At 33.7% G+C, this 17,361-nt stretch overlaps 1 pseudogene; it reads left to right on the top strand.

The window, feature by feature from the left end:
• The window catches only part of LOC131382484 (putative uncharacterized protein encoded by LINC00269), a 562-nt pseudogene extending 414 nt beyond the window's left edge, over positions 1-148 (top strand).
• The last annotated feature ends 17,213 nt before the right edge of the window (positions 149-17,361 follow it).

Below are 17,361 nucleotides of genomic sequence, written 5' to 3'. Positions count from 1 at the left end.
GGATTACAGGCATGTGCCCCCACGCCCAGCTAATTTGGTGTTTTTAGTAGAGATGGGGTTTCCCCATGTTGGTCAGGCTGGTCTCGAACTCCTGACCTCAGGCCATCTGCCTGCCTCTGCTTCCCAAAGTGCTGGGATCACAGGAGTGAGCCACTGCGCCTGGCCTCTACTTTCTTTAAAATGCCATTGGAATTTTGGTAGGGAGACTGTATTAAATCTATGGATCACTTTGGGTAGAATGAATATTAATAATATTAAGTCTTCTAATCCTTGAACATTGGAGTTTTTCATTTGTGCCTTATTTAATGTCTTTCATCAATGTTTTGAGGTTTTTAATATACAATCTTTCATCTTCTTACTTAAGTTTATTTTGAGGTATTTTAGCTTATTTGATTGTAAATTAAATTGTTTTCCTAATTTCCTTTTCAGGTCATTGTTAGTGTGTAGAAATACAACTCATTATTTTATGTTATTTTTGTATCTTGCAACTTTATTGAATCATTCATTAGTCCTAAATTCAAGCCACCTAGTAATTCCATTCTATGAAACCATCATACTGCTCTAATTATTTCCTTATTGGTGAAAAATGCTGCAACAAATATTATACATACAATTTCACACATGTGTATAAAAAACATTCACACATATCTATGGAAAACATTCTTAAAAGTTGAATTAGTAGGTTCAAAGGCATGCACATTTTAAATTTAAATATACTATTTTAAAATGAAAAACACATCATATTAACAATGTTATCATTTAACTATGTAAAACAAAAAAATATAAATTATTCTTTTTGCTTATTCATATTTATTTTTATTTTATTTTCCTAATAAATATGTTTCTGTTATAAAATTCTCTAACAATATTAAATCCTATTAAAGTTACATATACAATACTTGTTTAAGATTTCAAATCCCAAACTCTTATTAATTTTACAAGCTGTTCTGGAAAGAAAAGTTTATGATCATCTACATTTTTCTGGAAAATGCATATTTTCATCTCCTTTAAAAGACATGAATCCTGAGCGCTGATAAATTCTTTAAGAAACCTGTTCAAATGTATTTAATCTGGCACTTGTCAAACGTGTTTGACAATTATTAACATCCTTTTAAAAAGTGTTCCTTGGGACACGTGTGCTAATACTAGAAAATGAAATATGCTAGACCGTTTTCTAATTTTAATTTGAAACTTATTGCGCCTCAGTCACTGGGCACGCAAATGTGCAAATATGTCTTGTCCTCAAGGCTTAACAGGTCTTTTCAAATTCAAAAGAAAGGAGGGCGCAGTGGCTCACGCCTGTAATCCTAGCACTTTGAGAGGCTGAGGTGGGGGGATCACCTGAGTCAGGAGTTGGAGACCAGCCTGGCCAACAGCAAAACCCATCTCTGCTAAAAATACAAAAATTAGCCGGGTGTGGTCACACATTCCTGTAATCCCACCTACTCGGAAGGCTGAGGCAGGAGAATGGCTTGAACCCAGGAGGCAGAGGTTGCAGTGAGCTGAGATCACACCACTGCATTCCAGCCTGGGTGATAAGCAATCTCTGTCTCAAAAAAAAAAAAAAAAAAATTCAAAGGAAAATATTTTCTCATATGTTCATAAAGATAAGAACTCAATTAAAAGCCAAATAAACCAAAATAACCTCCTATTTATTAAATCATATTTGTTGATTCTAAGTATCCGTGTATTTTCCAACTTTAGCTTTGTGATTTTTTCCCATCATTTTTTCCTAATAATAATTACTATTATTCAGTGGAACATGAAAACAAAATCACAGTTTTTATACACATAAAATCCATTGTCATTTAATTATCATCATGCAAGAGGGAGCTCAGTAATAAGATTGAGTATATATTGTCTTCTGCTTAATTATAGAGGAAGAATATCATGGATGTCAGACACATTGTACAAGGAGAAGAAAAGTAGTAGCATTTGGGACAATCCACTATCAAAAATTCAACATTTTAGTAAATAGAGTGCTCCTAATAAAAACATTTAAAATGTATTTTATAATATTTTTCTGAATATTTATTGGCTAATGTAACAGCTCATCATCAAGATATAAATGAAAATTTTCTTGGAAAAAATAATTATGTTTTTACAAGAATTAATATTAATGAAAGAGGAGGTAATATTACTTCCTTGTAAGGACACATCATCGACAGGCAATTCAGTTAAGGTCCTGCTTCTGGATAGGAATGTGAAACAGACCATATCTCTTCAATGAACACATCAATACTAGATGACTTACTGGAATACTGGGAAAGAAGGTGAGAAAGTGGTCCCAGAGAACCAGAGAACAGAAGTGAAGGCATTTTAAAGAAAGAGGGGACTGGTATTTGAACAATGCAGTAACAAGATTTTGGGTGAAACAATGACCAGGAAACACTTTATGGTTTTGTAGTTAGTTCACAGAGAAGAAAATCACAAGGTAACTGACATAAAGGTTTGAGTATTAGGATTATATGAATGATTATGCCCAGCTGCTCATCATTTTCACAAATTTCAGTACAAGAAGAAATGGACTTTCATTGAAGCAAGAGGGACTAAGATTTTATGGAAGACAGAATGAATTGATAGCAGGTTTTAAAAGTTGGTATCTCACGTCTGTAATCCCAGCACTTTGGGAGGCCGAGGCGGGCGGATCACGAGGTCAGGAGATTGAGACCATCCTGGCTAATACAGTGAAACCCCGTCTCTACTAAAAATACAAAAAATTAGCCGGGTGAGGTGGCGGGTGCCTGTAGTCCCAGCTACTCGGGAGGCTGAGGCAGGAGAATGGTGTGACCCCCGGGGGGCGGAGCCTGCAGTGAGCCGAGATCGCGCCACTGCACTCCAGCCTGGGCGACAGCGAGACTCTGTCTCCAAAAAAAAAAAAAAAGATATATGTTGCAAGGGACATTGTGCAACTAAGTGCAGCAGTCTATATGTGATAGAGAAGTTTAGAAAAAGAGAAATTACTTTGCATTGGAGCAAACAAGGAAGACTTTACATGGGCCTTCAAATGTGAACTGAATTGTGCACTAAAGGATTATCTGAGAGTATTACTGCAATCAGAATTATTAGGAAGGAAATAAAACATAAGAAAATATTTAGAATTTGTACTAATATTAATCTATCAGTTTTATATCTGAATAACTTCCAGCAATTTTTATGTACCAAGCACTGTTTTAAATACTTTGCATATATTAAGTCATTTAATTCTCACAAAAGTGTTCTGAAGCTAGTCAGGTCTTATATTATCATCACTTCGAAAACGAGAAAACTTAAACACAGAGACAATAGTACATTGACTGACTATGTCACAGGACTGCTAAGTCACTGAAGTCAGTTTTAAATACTGGTAGTTTGGTTTCAGAGACCAAGGCCTTAACCACAATGTATTCTCTTTCCCCAAATCACACATGCCCACATCCACATACCAAATTTGATATGCCAACTCCAGAATATCGAGTTTCCTTCATGATAATTTCCAGTTTAAGAATGTCTTTGCCGTTCAATGAATATAATTATTTTAAATAATGAAAGACACACACATTTGTTTTCTGTTTTTTTTTTTTTTTAAAGAATCTCTCATAAAAGTTCTTCAGAGATTAAAAAGCAACTGAAACTGAATTCAAACTTTTATTCTTACAGCAAAAGCAGTAAGATTATTAAGAGAAGGGTAAAAGTGACATGAACATGTTTCTTTCTTTACCACTTTCTTTTCTCCCATACATACCAGTATGCTTTTGGCTCTAAGTATGTCTGCAAGTGTGTATTTATGCGCGCGCGTGTGTGTGTGTGTGTGTGTGTGTGTGTGTGCGTAGTTAGTTTAGACAGTTTACCTTTTCTTTACTTATTTTTAAACTATAGACCCATAGCTTCCACGACCACTTAGCTTTCAGTTTGTCATACAAACTCAGTTTAACCCCTTGGTATCTAATTAATATATGATGCTCAAAAAAATGATATTAGAGTAGATATTGTACCTGATCATGTAAATTAATGGTACAGAGTGAGACAGCATTTATTGACTATTTGATACTGGCACACATTATATTTGGACTCAATAGAAGCTCCCTTGACTGTGTATCTTGACATGGTTATTTGATTTTGCCTTTTAGCTTTAGTTCTTTTGTGCTGCTATTACAGAATTCCTGAAACTGGGTAATTTATGAAGAATATAAATTTATTGGCTCATGGTTCTGGCCACTGAGAAGTCCAACAGCATAGAGCTGGCATCTGGTGAGGACCTTCTTACTGTGTCATTCCATGGTGGAAGATGGAAGGTCAAGAGAGGATGAGAGTGAGAGAGGGCAAGAGGAGGTCATACTCACTTTTAAAATAAATCCACTCCTGGGATAATGTATTCACTTCCATGATAATGAGATTAATTCATACATGAGGATGGAACCCCCATGACCTACACACCTCCCATTAGGATCCACTTCTCAACACTGTTGCCCTGGGGATTAAGTTTACAACACATTAAATTTGGGAGACACATTCAAAGCATAGCAACCTCCAAGTGCTACAGTTCGATTTTTGCTTCAACATTAATAGAAAAACACAGTGCTTCTAAGAAACCATTTGGATTATTATTTGTCTGTTTGCCTTAAATGTACATTTGAAAATTTCATTTAATAAAAGGAAAGTTATGTCAAATATAAACAGGCCTGAAAACTAAAAGCTTAATGGTGAATATGAAGAAGTGTTTACACAAACACACTTTATCATAGATATACTTGAAGCCCTCTGACTAATCTCCTCCAATATAATCACTAAAACAATACTCTTTTTTTATTAAGACCTTCTATTTGAAGTCACATCTTCGTCACTTGAGGCAGAGTCTTTAAAAACAAAATATTTACTTAACTCTTTATTCCAGTTGATTGCAGAATTCCCTAGTGGAAGGAAAATAGGTAGCTTGAAGAGTGCATTGACTTGTGCAGATGAAATGGCATCTTAATAGTCTGAAGAGTTAATATGCTCTCCTAACACCTTGTTGCTGCAAATTGGCTCTGGGATGCCCTAGTGACCTAAATAAGTCCATATTCAAGTGCATCCTTTAACACCTAGTGAGAAAAGGAGTACTTTTAGCCACTGAAGAAAATTTAAAGCACAGACTGCCTCATTGTCTAAATTATCCTCAGGGGAAAACTTGACAATTTTGAAAGCTGCACTAACTCAGTAGAAAATGTTACAGAAGAATCCCCTAGTGGTCTGAAGTAGTTAATGCTCAAGTTTCTGCTTAGGTACAGTCCTTTTCTTTATGTTCAGAAACTCATAGGACCTCTGCTTCTAGGTCAAAATACACAAGGGAGGTCAGTAACAGTGGGCAAGGAGGTATTAGGTAAAGAAATAGGGATGAGGGCAAAAAGGGCTGAGTCCCTTTCAGTATCATCATCAAGTCTGAAGTTCTTTAAAGTATTAAAATTTGGTGGCTTACTCATGTTGGTGTTCCAGAGACTTTAAACTTCTGACCTAGAATATTTTGACATTGTGGGGAAACAAACAAACAAACAAACAAGGTTTTTTGTGTTGAAACATCTGCAAATGAAGCCAGAAGCTCTGTTGATGCTACAGCTTATTAAAGATGCAAATTAAAAATATCAAAAAGCATGGAAATTTGCTTAACCTTTTACAGAGTGTAAATCTTTAATCTGATCTTAATATGAACTTCGTTGATTTGCTTTAAGTTTAATAACACGCTGAACCTCAGAGGTGTTAATAGTACCTTTAGTGGTCAAGTATTGCATTTTACAATTGATAGAAAAAGGTTAATTTGAAATCTAGTCAGGAAAGTATATTATATTGCGCAACATATATCTGCTTTAGTGAAGAGCTGACAAACTGCAAATGCCTCAGAGGAAAAATTCTACTGAATTAAAAGCAAGATTAATGTACTTGGAAATGAATTTACATTCAACTATAAAACAATGCCATTATGCCAATTTTTTGGTTTCTGAGTCTTCTGTTACTAAATTAAAAGGTTATGTAATGCAAAATAAAATTGAGGACATTTAAGTTAAAAACACAAATTCATCAGAAAGTTTTATTTATAAATACTAACTCTCGCTTAGTATTTTATTGTTGGCTTATTTTGAAGTTTTGTTGTTTGTTTTCATTTTATAATACACTTAAATTAGGTATGGTATATTAAAAATGAAAAATATTCCATGTAGGAAAATAGCTACTCCTATAGCCTTTAGACCATGATTTAATTTAGTCATTTCAGAAGTAACATTGATAAAAACAATACAATATCTAAATGTCAAGAAAAAAAGGCAGTCATTCATGCTCGAACAGGCCATTCCTTTCATCCTCATTTTATTGGACTCACAAAAGACGGCATAATTACTTAAAGTCATCTACATATCAGAAAGAGTAGTTTAAGATCACTTTATCACATGCCAAACCACAGTCTATCTTTGACAATGTAAATTCACCACTGAATATAAGGAATGATGGTTAATTACCTTAAAAAATACCTGTCAGAATTACTCGTCACTGGAACCAGATTTCTTAGTGAAATAAACCCCGAAATAGTTTTGGCACATTCCTCATTTCTTTACCTAGTCTAAGGCATAGTTCTTATTGATCTAAAAATAAATAGAACATCCCTAAGGTTAAGTCCTGGCTGTGATAACAGGGTAAACAGGTTAGTGAACAATTATGTCAGTGAACATTTACAGATATCAAATGTTAATTTTCTTAACATCTGACACTGTATCAAAGATGGCTGGTTTTGATTTATATTATTGGCACATATGACTTCCATCTTTAAAACTGTAATTTGACTCCCCTACCCAATTTTCAAAACTACTTTAACCATTTTTTAACTCAATTCTTCCAGTGATGAGCATAATATAATCATTACATTACTGTATCCACAGCCCCCAGATAATAGCTAGTGGCTTAGATGATTAATTTCATAAACATTACTCTTGAAATTTAAATAGATTTTGTATTCTTACAATCAAGCATTTGTTTACTCATATTATCATATAAAATATTTTATATTTTGGTGAATGTAGGCTTAATTCAATTCTGGTTTTTAACTGAGAATGCATTCAATTTGTGAACATTTTATTTCTGCAGATTTACACAGTTGTTTGCTGTTTGCAGTAATAAAGAATTCTGTTAATAACAAAATGTTATTTTCTGAAATCCCTCTGAAGAGAAATGAATAAATTTCTGCAGGAAACTTGGTTCCAGCTGGAAATTATTTTGCTCCCATATATGGAAATAGATTCCAATGCTGTGGTAATTTGACTCTTCTCCATCACCATCCATTTTTCACACAGCACCTGGAGCAGTCTTTTTTTAAAAATAAGTAAGTTGGATTAGTTCATTCCACATATCAAAACTCTTCAGAATGGCCTCTGATTCTGCTTATAATCCAATGCAAAATCTTTGGCATACACTCTGTGGGCTAAAATCATATTTTTCATGCCTACATTTTGGGGGTTATTTTCAGCACTATTTTCTTTAACTTATTGAATAAAAGCCATACTGGTCTTTAATATTTACAACATGTCAGTTTTTATGGAACATCTATATGTACTATTTATTTTTTCCACTTAAATTATTAAATTCTTTCCCAATATCCTTCTATTCTTGATCTGTTAAATTAATACTTATCCACAGGTCTCCTTTCTTTTTTCACACCCCTACCATCATAATCACCACAGTTACCATCAGCAATAAAATTTTTTGGTTAAATCCTTTCACAGCACTGTTAAGTTTCTCTGTAGTAAGACAAAAATAAATGAATGGTGTATTTTTCCTTTATTAAGCATAGAGATGTACATAATTCTATTTTAATTTAGGTTTTTGCTGTGTGAATTATACATTTAATAGTTTTAACACCATATAACTGTAATAAAGAACATAGATAAGAAAGAAAAAAAGCCCACACAAAAACTTGAGAATATGGCTTAAAGACTATAGTGAATAATTTCCCTCTCCCAACATGTTACCATTATAATTTTAAAGACCTGTTTGCTGTAGTTACTTTAACACAGTAAATCACGTTCATCGTTCAACAAAAGATTACAAGGCATATTAAAAGATATAAAACACAGTTTAAAGACACCAAACAAGTATCATAACCAGAGTCAGACATGGCAGAAATGTTGGAATTATCAAACCGAGAATTTTCTGAAACTATCATTAATATGCAATAGCTTTAGTAGGAAAAATAAAGAGAACATGCAATAAAGACAGCTATTGTAAATGAAGAAATGGAAGTTCTAAGAAAGAATTTAAAAGAAATGCTAGAGATAAAAACATTGTAACAGAAATGAAGAAGGCCTTTGATGGACTCATTAGCAGACTAGACACAGCTGAGGAAAGTATCTCTGAGCTTGAGGATATGACAATAGAAACTTTCAAAACTGAAAAGCAAAGAGGAGAAAGATGGAAAAAAAATACTCAAGGACTGTGGAACAACTACACAATGGCAAATACGCCTATTGTGAAAACTAGAAAAAAAAAGAGAAAAAAGAAAAGAAGCAATATTTGAAGCAGCAGGAAGAATGTTCTCAATTTAATACCAGGCACAGAACCACAGATGCAAGAACCTATTCTGTTTAATAAATATTTCAATACTGTCTTTATGCAAATACATGCCTTTATGCATATGTTAAAAACCATGCATGTGCAATACCAAGAATGAACCTCAATGTGAACTACGGACTTTGGGTGATAACCCTGTGACAATGTAGTTTCATTCACTGTAACAGATAGGCCACTCTGGTGGAGGATCCATAGTGAGAGAGGTTGTACATGTGTATGGGGATATGGATATATGGAAATTCTCTGTATTCCCCACTCAACTTTGCTGTGAAATAAAAAATAAAGATTACTAATTAAAAAAAAATTCACTTTACCACAAGTCCTTTTTAAGATCAACAAAAAAGTACTTTGTAAGTACTTTGTTCAGTAAAGAACAGCATTGAGTAATATCAGTAAGATGATCCCTAATCTGCAAAATGTCAATACAAAAAAAAAATAAAAAATAAAGGCAGACAACAGTAGATACTAAGCAGATCCTGAAAGCAAGGTATTTCAAGTGGCCCAAACATGGTAAAGAAATTGGTGAAATAATATATAGCAGTGGAACTATAGAAATATAAATGAATTACGTGATAAATCTCCTGGAAAACTGTTTATACTTAAAAAAAATTACTCAACCTTTGTGGCTTCATAGGTAAAATAAAAAAAATAAATGATCTGCAACTACCTGTCAGGCCCTAAAACTATAAAACTATAAGCAAGTCTTCCTAAAAACTTACTAAGTTCCCAAGGATATGAGATATAATAGAAATATAAAAGTGTAAGATAAATACAGGAAGATAGTTCACAGAATATAATTTTTAAAGGAAATAAGATATGTGAAGCTTAGGTTGAAAGAAAAAGGATGAAAGAGAGAAAGGCTTAGAAAAAAGATGAAATAATGCCCTTAGACAATGATAAATGGAAAGGTAGATAGAGACAAGGCACATAGAGAAAAGGGAAAGAAGAAAAATTAGAGAACCATTCTGCTAAAGGTCAATTTAACCTTCACATCAAAGTTTAACTCAATTTCCTGGATACATTTTGAGGTCAGTAATGTCTTATTAACTTAGTTTTCTCTGACTGCAGCTAGAATCTAAATGTGATTCTTATGAGTACAGAGCACGGAAGGTGTGTAACTGGCTCACAGGTCTTTGAAGGTTTAAGGTCACACTCAGCCAGCGATTGCCACAGCAATCTCATCAGACTCGGGGGACAAGCGTATACCTAAATAAAGTCTAGTGTGTTTGGTACATTAAAGTCCTTCACAGGCCATGAGGAAGCCTCTCATTCATAACAATTCCCCCTGCATTCCCAGCTCATCAGGACAGGATACTTCAGGGACAGCAACTGTGGTTTATGAGAAGGCACTCTAGCCTAAAAATTTCAAGTTCAAGTCCCAACTTAACTGCTTATTAGCATGTGACTTTGTTTGAGTTTCCTGGCTTCCAAGAGCCTAAGTTTCCACACCTGTGAAAAGCAGTTATATCTCATATGATTTTGTAAGTATTTAGAAGAGATGATAACTGTGCAAGTAATTTACTGTTCAATTTAAGTATACTTCATTAATCATCTCAGTTGAGCTAGCAGCTATGACCATTCCACTCAATATTAAATGTATCCTGCCCAGGAAAGATAAGGATTGACATTAACTCAATGTTTTGTTTGTATCACCCACATGTAACACATTCCACATGGATTAACACATTTCATTCTCACAACAATTCAATGATCCGAATTCTATCGTTACCTCCAGTTTACTAAACAGGATAAATAAGGAGTTCACAAATGAGCAGCGGAGGCACAGATGGTTTATACAAGAGCACGCCCAAGGCCACACTACTGGTAGGAATTTATGCCATTAGAATTTCACTGAAGCAGTCCAACTTCGTAGGTTTTTTTCCATGTCTGCAATTCTATTCATTCTCTCTATATACTGCAAGAAAAATATTGTATTTTTTCTTTCAAAATATTGTTCAGTCATTCAAGTTCCATACTTTTAAAACATGGAGATTTATGGTAAAAACATATTCAAAAGATAAAAATCTGTCCCCTTTTGTTTTAAATCAGCTTAATGTATCAAATGATTTATGTAAATGAAATGGAGCTCCTAAAAATGAGGTTAATACCCGGGTCATCTGTCCCAGAACGTATGCATAGTATGAAGATTATCCAATTGGAGTCATTTCTTAGACGTCTTATTTTCACGGAAAGTCACTCTTTAGTAATGAATTGATTTAGGCAGCAACATTCATGATTTTGTCAGAAATTTGTAAATTCACTGATGTCTGAAATCATGCATTCTAACCTTATTTCCTCAGCTGAAATCTACATTCCTTAAGTGCAAATAAGTTCTAAGAAGCACAGCATGTGGAAGCTGAATAGTCATGCATGCCTACAGAATTTCTTCAGCAACTCTGCTCATAGCAGGTTTTGAAGGTGTGATAAGCTGAGTAATTTGGGGTGTTAGGCTGTGTGGGAGATGAACACATATCATTAATGTGATATACAGCCTGTGAGCGTAGAGACTGGTGACAGCAACAATGCACATTCCCTGCTTTCCAGTTTTGCTGGCTGCCTGCCTTGCCCTCATTGCTTTGTTATCCACGCCAGGAGATGATAAGTCCAATGGAAATTGAAGTGTTTTAGAAATATTTTAAAATAAACCTCAAACGCTTGTTTAGAGAATCTAAGTGATTTAAGTGAGATGTGACAATGGATGAAAAACTGACTGTTAAAAGTGATATAATTCCCCTATCAGAGCCATTGAAGGAGATTACTTTCATCTTAGGAAGCTGCATTCTCAAATTTGAGTCCTTGGATCAGGGTGGTTAAATCCTAGTTTACCAGTTCAGTTCCAAATGCAAGAAGATGACATGATACAGATATAACTCAATTAAGTTTCAAGATGCACCACTTCAGTTGTATTTATTATTATACATTGATTCAATGTTATATATTATATATATTCAGTATATATATATTAAGCTCCTATATTATATAGTCATATATAAAAAACATATATTTGGTAGCCATATATATTACATGTATATGAGTATAATCATATATAATAATAGTCATATATATTATGTATAACTATAATATGTTCAGATTTGGCAAGTTATCAAAAGTTCTATATCTATTTGCACTGTGACCAAAAGTAGCCTCAAATTGTGGGACAAAAGATGAAATAGAGGAAATGGAAAAAATAATTATTTCAATCCACCTAAGAAAATTTAATCCTTTTCATATGTACACACAGATACATACATATTAGCAAAGAATTAAATTTTTGTTCTATTTTCTTAGGTTGGCTGAAAAAATTATTCTTTTCATTTCCTCTGTATTTCATCATTTAACCCACAATTTTGGGCTGCTTTTTGATCACAGGGCAAATCTATTTGGTACTTTTGATAATTTGGCAAATCTGAACATATTACTTATGCTATATTTCTTCTGTACTAACTCAACCGGGCACTCAGGAAAACTATCTCAAAATTGCCTATCCTGAAAAGCTGTACAAACTGCAGCAAATGCTGTCAATTTTATAACTAGTGAAAAGTGAAATGAGCGCTGATAAGAGGGTGGCAAGATATAAAATGATAGAAAAACCTCACTGCTGTGTCATTTCTTCCATAATAGCATCAACTCTAGTTTCTTCCATAATAGCATCAACTCTAGTTACGTGCAATGTAATTATATTCACTATAAATTGTTGACCTTCATATCTTCTTTCTCTCTCCAGTGCAAGCCTTGTCTGAGAGCCAATTGTTGAATTTGTTTTTCACGGCTTTGTAACCCTATTGAGTAATGGTCAAATACAGAGTTGCAGCTCTGAGAGAGCCGGTGCCTGTGGACTTCTATGGTGACCCATAATGGGTCTTAGCAGCGCAGCCGATGCCTACACATAATGAAGGTAAATTTGGACAATGTAACTGACTCCATTTTGTAAAATTGGTCTAAAAAGAGCCTCTGCCTGTTAACACCAAGAAATCGTTTTTGGTCTAGAAGAAATAAAATAAGATACTGACATAGCCGTTCAGGTGACAGATGACGATTTGATTTCCTACTGTAAGTCAAGCAGTGTGCCAAGCACTAGCAACAAATAAGAAAAAAGTTATCTGACCTTAGACAGTTTTAGTTTCACAGAAGGAAACAGATATTAAATACCAAACATGAAAAAGTAAACCTTGGTATTCTCACTATTTTGTTTATTTTTGTTTCTTACATGCACTGTACTTTTCAAGAGATTCTTTGTATAACACAATTCTGCTCTTTTTGGCTAAATAACAACAGCCCTTTGATTCTTCTAAGTGCTTTGATTAAGTATTTAGAATGAAAAGCAAAGTATATTTTAAAAATTATTGAAAAATATTATGCACTCTTTCTAAATCACCATTTTTTTCTTGGACCATTCATTTTATTGACATAAACTCACTCCATTTTAAAATTAAAAGCTTTGAAGTATAATCTACATGCAATCAAACACACACGATCTGAACATAAAAGTTCAATTGATATTGACAAATATACGCCACCACAATCAAGATATAGAACATTTGTGTCATCCTGAAATGTTCTTTCATGTTTCTCTGTAGTAAGTCCCTCACATTGCCAGTTTCAGGTAACCACTGGTCTATATTTTGCCACTATAGATTAATTTTGCCATTCTTAGAATTACATATAAATGGAATCATCCAGAGAGTACTCAGTTGCAATTGGCATTTTTCACTCAGCATAATATTTTTCAGATTCATCCGTGTTAGTGAATCAGTGGTTCATTCCTAATTATTTTTGGGCAGTAAATCAAGTTTTGATATAACACAATCTGTTTATCTTTTTACCTATTGATGCACATTTGGGATGTTTCCAATTTCTGGGTATTTTTAAAGAAAGCTGTCTTAAACATGTTGTACAAGTATTTGTACTGACATATTTTTGCATTTTTTGGGCAAATAACTAGGAATAGAATCAGTGGATTATATGTTAAGTATATGTTTATAAGAAATTTTCAGGCTATTTTCTAAAGTGATTGTGGTCTTTTATAGTCCCACAAACAACTAATGAAAATGTCAATAATAGGCATTTTCAGTCTTTTAATGTTAAACATTATAGTGAGTGTTTAGTAGTATCTCATTGTTGTTTCAACAGTAGTATTTCATTGTGGTTTTAATTTGCATTTTACTAATGATGAATTATTGAATACATTTTCAGCTGCTTACTGGACATTCATTTATCTTGTGTTGGGAAGTATGTCTTCAAATATTTTACCTATTTTTAATTGAATTTGTTGTCATTTTATTACTGACAACATAAAACATATGTATGTATTTAAAAAATGTATATTTACTTACCCAATGGTCACAAAACTCGTAACTGGCAAATAAGTGAAGGACCCTTTATACTCAGTTGGCTACACAATTTTGTCAGCTTTTTCTATAATGATTCTCATGGGTTTCCCTCAAGTTCCATTACTGAGCATGGGATGACGTTACCTTTCCTCTTGCTAAAGCCATGCCTCTATCAGTATCATGATCCTGTGTTTACCAGGAAAGCTGTACCTGGTCTGAGATCTTACACCACTTTCCAGCTATCTAGTTATGTCACAGGATCATGGATGCTGGCAGTAAAAATGAGACTCTAGAGTCGGAGTCAAAGAAATTTATTACTCACAGCAATAGCAGTAACCAGAGCATCAGATTTTTCTTGTGCTGGTTCCCTAAACTCCAATACTCACAGAAAAACATGAAGAGGGCTAGATGATAGCTATACAAGCAATAGGTTGTAGTACAGGCAAGGGAAACTGATACTACGTAATTGAATATTTTATAATGTAAGTTAGCATGTCTACCTTTGCTCCGGAGGAAGATACTATCTTTATTAAAACTGGAAAATAAGTAAACTAGCTTTCTGCTTCAGAGGGAGACACTATTTTTAAGGCTGATTGCTGCACAAACATTTCTGTAAAGATAGTCACAAAAAAGGCAGTCAGTGCTTCTGTGTGTAAAACATTCAAATATGTGAGAGATCCAGAGAGAATTATCTCTCATCATAAAATTGTATGAATACTAATTAGCAAAATTTCAGATCAGAATGAGAAATAATTAGTATATCTATTAGGCATTTACCTAAAATCACATGATGATAATAATAACATTCATTCAAAAAGATCTATTAGTCAGCTAGTATGTGCTGAGCATTGTTATAAATGTTTCAGGTTGCAACTGATATTTGAAAAAAAAATTGTTTTTCAGTATTGTCTTTAGACTTAGACAAGAGGATTGGGTTTTTCAGAAGTCTCCACCTATTACAAAGAAGTAAAAATAAATATATTAAAAAACAAGTGGTTAACTTTTTGTTTAACTCGGAATCTAGAGCTTATATCTGGTACAGAAAACACTTATGACTCTAAACAGCTGCTCTCATCAGTAACAATGATTAGGCCTCAGTGAAATAATTCTTCCTAGCTCTATCCCTGTATTGTCAAATGAAAGGGTGTGATATGGTTTGGCTGTGTCCGCACCCAAATATCATCTTCAGTTGTAGCTCCCATAATTCCCACATGTCATGTGAGGGATCTGGTGGGAGGTAATTGAATCATGGGGGCATGTCTTTACCATGCTGCTTTCATGATAGTGAATAAGTCTCACAAGATCTGATAGTTTTATAAAGGGGAGTTTCCCTGCACATGCTCTCTTGCCTGCTGCTATGTAAGACATGACTTTGCTCCTCCTTCACCTTCCACCATGATTGTGAGGCCTCCCCAGCCATGTGGAACTGGGAGTCAATTAAACCTTTTTGCTTTATAAATTACCAAGTCTCAGGTATGTCTTTATTAGCAGTGTGAGAACAGACTAATACAGGGTGACTCTCCCAAAACCTATGAAGTTCTTTGAATTATGTTACTCTTAATTCAGATGATGCACACTGTTTCAGAGTGTAGGAAGGATTGAGTGAAAGAACTTACATCATAAAAAGACAAATTATTTAATGCACTTATACAACTTTAAAATCATCTTCTAGTAGTGGTAAATATCTTTTATTCTTCCTTTTCCTCTCCCCACCTCCTCCTTCTCTTTGTGTTTTATTCATGATTCCAGAGGGTAATAACAAGTTAACTTGACATTTACAATTTCACATGATGCCGAGAAACAGTCATAACAATAACTCATGATCTTAAATGTGTATTCATAGTTTTTTCTAGACAAAAATATTGGTGAAACATTATGCCAAATCTCTTTACATTGTCAGCCAGAGAGATGTTGAACCAGTATTGTTAATAATTTTATTTTTTAAATATTCAATAAGATTTCTTTAAAATTTTGAAAATAGGTAAAAATTTAGTTTATGTTGTTTCCTTGAAAGTTGGAACTACTATAATTATATTTTGATTTTAATTCTAACATAATCTTTTGAATTTTTGGAGTAAAATCACTTTGAGACATCTAATAATTTGTAATATTTTGATTTCAACATTCTAATTTTCTTCTTTTTAAGTAATTAAATATTTGTCTTCTTTGAATAGATTTATATTTTTATACTTTTGCATCATCACTTTCCATTGATTATAAAGTATTTGATCTTTAATGTATCCAAACAATTTCTGACATAAAAGCAAGAAAAAATAATATGCACAAAATAAAAGCATACAATTTTATGAATTTATTATGTTTTTATTTTATTATCCATTCAAACATCACTAGCAAAACAGCAAAACACTCATATGTGCAAAAAAATTTTTAAATTCAGCCTTATTTTACATTTTTAACTTTACAGCTATTTAAAATAGCATTTAGCTATTAAAGCTATTTAAAAATATCTTTACACATTTATATGTAAATATTCAAGGAAAGGGATAGAAGGTATCTCATTTAACAGCCTCTGTTAGCTTTGTTTATAAATGTTAAATCTTTAGATATGTCTCCGTGCCTCCATTTTTACTCCTGCCATTAACTCTGCAAAAAGTAGGGCTGGGCCTGCAGATTGTAGTGCTTCCTCTCTTCTAAGAAGGACTGCATATTACTTGCAGATAGGAATATAATTGAGAAGTTTCTATGTCAAAGCCTTTGCTAGTTTTGTAATGGTCATGGAAGAACCCTAGTTTGATAGTGTTCTATTAAGTACAAAGCATCACAAACATTGGCTATGCAAAGTGAATCAAGGGTTCCAATATATGCCACTGAGCTACACCATTTTGAATAATAGAGAAAAAATTTCAACAGGGAAGTTTATGGGATGCAGGGATGGTAGTAACTTCCAGTAAATCCTTCTCTATGTAGAGATGCAACATTTAAGCAACGTTATGAGGAAAAAGAGAAAAACAAATCATGATCTTAAAGCCCAAATTGCAAGCCCAGTCAGTGTCATGTCAGGCATCCCTTTTGTGGGGGAAGAGTTGATGAAAATATGTGTGGAATGTCTAGCTGCCTTCAGGAATTATTGCTATCACTCTCACTCTAATCTCTAAGGGTTGGTAGATTGGAAATGAAACTGCTGCTTCTAAATGCCGAAGGTGAAATCTAACCTGAAGAGTTACTTTGTAGAGTGGCAACCAAATGTCTGTCTTGTGGGAGTGATGCCTATGCCTCTCTGCTTTCTATGTCTTTAAATTCACTAGGGCAGACACAGATCAGAATTCAGGCTTCAAAATATGTCCTATATCACTATGTACAGAATAGTCAATTTCCCCAAGGGCAATATGAGCTCACACCAAAATACTAGACACCACAAAATAAAATGCCTGAAGAAAAATAACAAACTGTACAGTGAAGTCCATCTGAAGTTGAAATACTGTAACTAATAGATGATAATTTAAAA

Source organism: Hylobates moloch, unplaced genomic scaffold, assembly GCF_009828535.3.
Source record: "Hylobates moloch isolate HMO894 unplaced genomic scaffold, HMol_V3 SCAFFOLD_30, whole genome shotgun sequence".
In the NCBI taxonomy this organism is placed as follows: Eukaryota; Metazoa; Chordata; class Mammalia; order Primates; family Hylobatidae; genus Hylobates; species Hylobates moloch.
The sequence above is the reverse complement of the archived record's forward strand: the minus strand, read 5'-3'. Positions and strand labels throughout refer to the sequence as shown.